Genomic DNA, 4,131 nt, shown 5'->3' with positions numbered 1-4,131 from the left:
GAGTTAACACTTCACCACAACAGGAGATGAGCAAGAACAATCCGAGGAGAGACATGAAGGGGCCAAAAACATGATGATGTTCTCATTCAAAGCAAAGAGTATTTGATCTGAAGAGATTATGTCTTCTATTTTGATACAAACTGCCAAATTCAAATGACATACACAGTACCCTTCCGACTCCTTGCACACCATCTGGTCTCTTCAGTTCCGGGGTACCCATTTGAAGTGATTCTGAGAAGGTGTGGAATTCTTTATACCCAGGTTCTAACCGGGCTGGCTAGCTAGCCATTTGTGACAAGGACTGAGGCAAACTTGTAGAGCTGATACCTCTGAAGTCCCAGACCTACCAGGAGTAAGTAGCTCCCTGCTTATATGTAATTTGCAAACTTAAATGAAGGAATGAGGTTATGAGGGGGCTACAGGCTGGCCTTTCTATTTACTACTAGTTATTCAGCTACTAGATATTATGAACAAAGTGTCATTCATTTCTGCTCCCTCTCCTGAGACAGTGGCCCTAATGAGACTCTTGCTCATTCTCTTGTATCAAAGTCATGCCTGCCAGTTCAATGACAACTGAAAGATGCCACCAAGAAGAGCAGGAAAACAAGACTCTTCACCCTATTTCAAGCCATAAATGTCTTTTCACAGAAACCACCATTTTATATTCAAGCATAAAACTTATCAAGCATAGTGGCATGTGTCTTTAATCCCAGCACTCAGGAGGCACAGACAGGTGGATCTCTGTGAGTTCAAGACCAGCCCTGTTCTTCATAATTAGACCCTACTAAACAAACAGACAAAATTTTAACTTAAAATTTACAAATGTATTATTTGTTTTCACAACCTGTTCACAAGGTTAGTGAACTTAATCTGTCCATAGAAATTTGATCTTGTGCTCTGCCGTCATATTGCACACATGTACCAGACACATTCCCAAAGATGCCACAAAGAGGACAGACAGGCAGACAGTTCATGTACAGGTATACTCAAGCACAGTCACAGGACACTCACACATATAATCATATACATACTCAATATACAAAGAGATTCATACACGTGAAATCTTTTCATAGAGTATCTTTTATTCTTTGATAATATCATACATATTAATATATCTTGATCATAAGCATGTACAATTCCTCCCTCCTACTTTCTGCCTCCCCCTCCAACTCCTCTTAGTCTGTAAACTTACAACTCCCTCCTCTACTGTACCATGGTACCTCCACCATGTCTAGGTCTTCTCTTCACATTCTCTCTCTGTTGTTGTTGTTGTTTGACTTAATAGTTTTCTGAGATCAATTAGTGCTGCCTGTTGGAATGCTGATTGATCTTGACTTGATCTTAACCATTGTAGCTGCTGTGAGTTCATAAGCACAATGACCATATCATGTTCCAAAGACAGCATTTCACAGCCCCCATCCCATCCTCCTGCTTGTACATTCTTTATGTTCCTCTTCCACAATGTTCCCTGAGCTTTGTGATAGTAAGGTTTGGGAGAGATGTCTCATGGACTTATTCTTGATAAGTCACTTATTCTCAGTATTCTGACAAGCTATGAGTCTCAACTGGTATTTGATTCTTGGAGGTAGTTTATCCCATCTCTGCTTCTTCCAGGTGGCTAGACTTGTCTGTAGGTCCTCACTGAATTGTGGCTTGTCTAAGAGTGACTCTCATAGTTCTTACTGTTTACATACTCTTGGAAAGGGAGAGGCCTAGTGAACCTGGTCAGTTTCAGGAACTTCCTGAAACTCAAGTTGTTTACATCTTAAGGACCTTCTATGCAGACTGCAGCATCTTCAAGAAAACTGCAACAACAACACACACATGGTTGGCATGGGGGATATTTTGACAACTTTTTCTCCCATAGCACCCTACACAGCACCTTCAAGTACTATGAAAACCAGTGAGAGAGAACAGATAATATTCAGCTTGGTTTCTTTATGTATTATAACCAAAGTGTGTTAGACCTTTGGCAGTAAGGACTTATCATCTAGTTCTAGTGGCAACAAGAGCAATGGCAATAGTATGTACTGTTTGGGGGCCTCTGGGACTTCTCCATGTATCCCATGCCTGGAGAAACCTTTTTTGAGCACTTTCATTTAAGTAGAAGGTAACCCATGAACACTCACTCACACACACACACACACACATACACACACACACACACACACACAATTTGAAACTAGACTAATTTGACATTGAAAATGTATGATTCTTTGTAAAATCTCTCCTTTGAGGAATAAAATTAAATTTTTCACTGTACCCTAAATTACTGATTAATACATGCTTCTATTAGGTGCAAGCAAAAATTCTAACATTCTCACGATAAAATATTTTGCTTTTGTTTCTTTAAAAACCACGATATTAAGTATTATCTAGAGTTCTGAATCTATAGTTGGACCTGTTATAGGAATTGAAGCTTGTAAGAAACACACATATAAACAGACCAACTTATGGTTCCTGTGGGTTAAAGCAAGAGCTGATGGCTGGAGATTAATCACCAAGAACAGCTCACAAGTTGATAAAGGAACATATTGGAGATATTTACTTTCTTGGACTAGCAGAAAAGCCTGACTCATGAATGCAAAGTTGTAGACCACTGAGATAAGCGATGAGGTCACCCAACAGAACTAACACCAAAACAGCGTCTTACAAATTTATCATCTCACCTCCATTACACACAGTGCATGGGAGTCAAGAAGCTCTGCTGCAAGTTATATTTTGGTTAATGGAAAAGTAACTATTTTAAAGTCAAAATCAGGATGAGTGGCCGGGCAGTGGTGGAGTATGCCTTTAATCCCAGCACTTGGGAGGCAAAGGCAGATTTCTGAGTTTGAGGCCAGCCTGGTCTACAGAGTAAGTTCCAGGACAGCCAGGAATACACAGAGAAACCCTGTCTTGAAAAACTAAAAAAGAAAAAAAGAAAAAAGAAAAAGATCAGGGTGAGCAAGATGGTTAATACTGATTGTCAACTTGATAGGATCTAGAAACGCTTATGAGACATTCCTCTGGGCACAGCTGTGAGAAAGTTTCCAGACTTGGTTAGGGAGTGGATGGCCCATCCTAACTGGGCACCACCATTCCATTGGGCAGGATCCTGGACTAACTAAAAATGGAAAAGAAAACTGAATGTCGGTATTCCTCTTTCTCTGTTTCCAGGTTGTAGGTGCAGTGTGAGCAGTGGTATAAGATTCTTGCCCCGTGTCTTGCTCTCCATGATGGACTCGATCCTTGGACTCTAAGGTCAAATAAACTTTCTTGCCAAAGTGGCTATCAAGGATTTTATGAAAGTAACTAGCACAGTAAACTGGCTAAGTTGTCTCCTAGCAGCCATTCCCTACCAATTGCTCCCTCTGTCAGACTTCACCTAATAGGGTCAGGGTAGTAAGCCCATTGGCCTCTGATGGTCAGGAAAGCAGGAATGGGGGTGAGTCGGACTTCAAGGGGCTAAGGCTGAGAAGGCTAAAGAGTGCTGGAGGTGATATCATACCAGGAGACCAAAGAGGAACTGTCAGGGCTTAAAATACATGAACAGGCTGTAGCACTGAGGAAAAGACTAGAAGAAGAGAAGAGGTTCAAGATGCAAGATAGGGAAGGGTCTCTGAAGTCAGGGTGTAATGTTCCAAAAAAGTGGCTGTGAATAAGCTCAAAGGCACAGGGAATCAACAAGCCTAGGCTTTGAGAGTGACATCCAATCTCTCTCCTCCAAGGATGGAAGAAGACAAAAAAGTGTCATTGGAAAGTCTTCCCATTAGGAGAAATGAAGATTAATGCAGTATTAAACCAGGATTTGAGTTCCCTTGATTTCTTTACTAGAGATTGCATGAGAGGGAGACCTTCTGTAATTGCCAAGCTTCAAGTCCTAAGCAGTGAATTTGGGGGAAATTTCAAGTATTTTGCTTCCTTGGGCATGTGCACACACATGCACATAATTAAAAAGTAATAAAATAATCCTTTAAAAAGAAGTTGTAGGTTTAGAGAGAGAGACAGAGAGAAAGAAAGAAAGAGAGAGAGAGAGAGCCTAGCCCAATATGAGATGACCTGAATGAACACTAGGAACATAGGAAAGAAAAGAGAAATAAAATAAAGGGAAGGTGTTTTTATATATATCACCTTTTGTGTTTGTGCTCA

General features: G+C 40.6%; 1 long non-coding RNA gene across 1 annotated transcript; it reads left to right on the top strand.

Annotated features, from left to right (window-relative positions):
• The first annotated feature begins 287 nt into the window (after positions 1-287).
• LOC116073151 lies at positions 288-3,269 on the top strand. Its single transcript, XR_004111695.1, has 2 exons — positions 288-352; positions 3,160-3,269. It is a non-coding gene; the product is annotated as an uncharacterized LOC116073151 (long non-coding RNA).
• The last annotated feature ends 862 nt before the right edge of the window (positions 3,270-4,131 follow it).

Source organism: Mastomys coucha, unplaced genomic scaffold (assembly GCF_008632895.1).
Source record: "Mastomys coucha isolate ucsf_1 unplaced genomic scaffold, UCSF_Mcou_1 pScaffold23, whole genome shotgun sequence".
In the NCBI taxonomy this organism is placed as follows: domain Eukaryota; kingdom Metazoa; phylum Chordata; class Mammalia; order Rodentia; family Muridae; genus Mastomys; species Mastomys coucha.
Note: the sequence above shows the minus strand (reverse complement) of the source record. Positions and strands in the feature narration are given on the sequence as shown.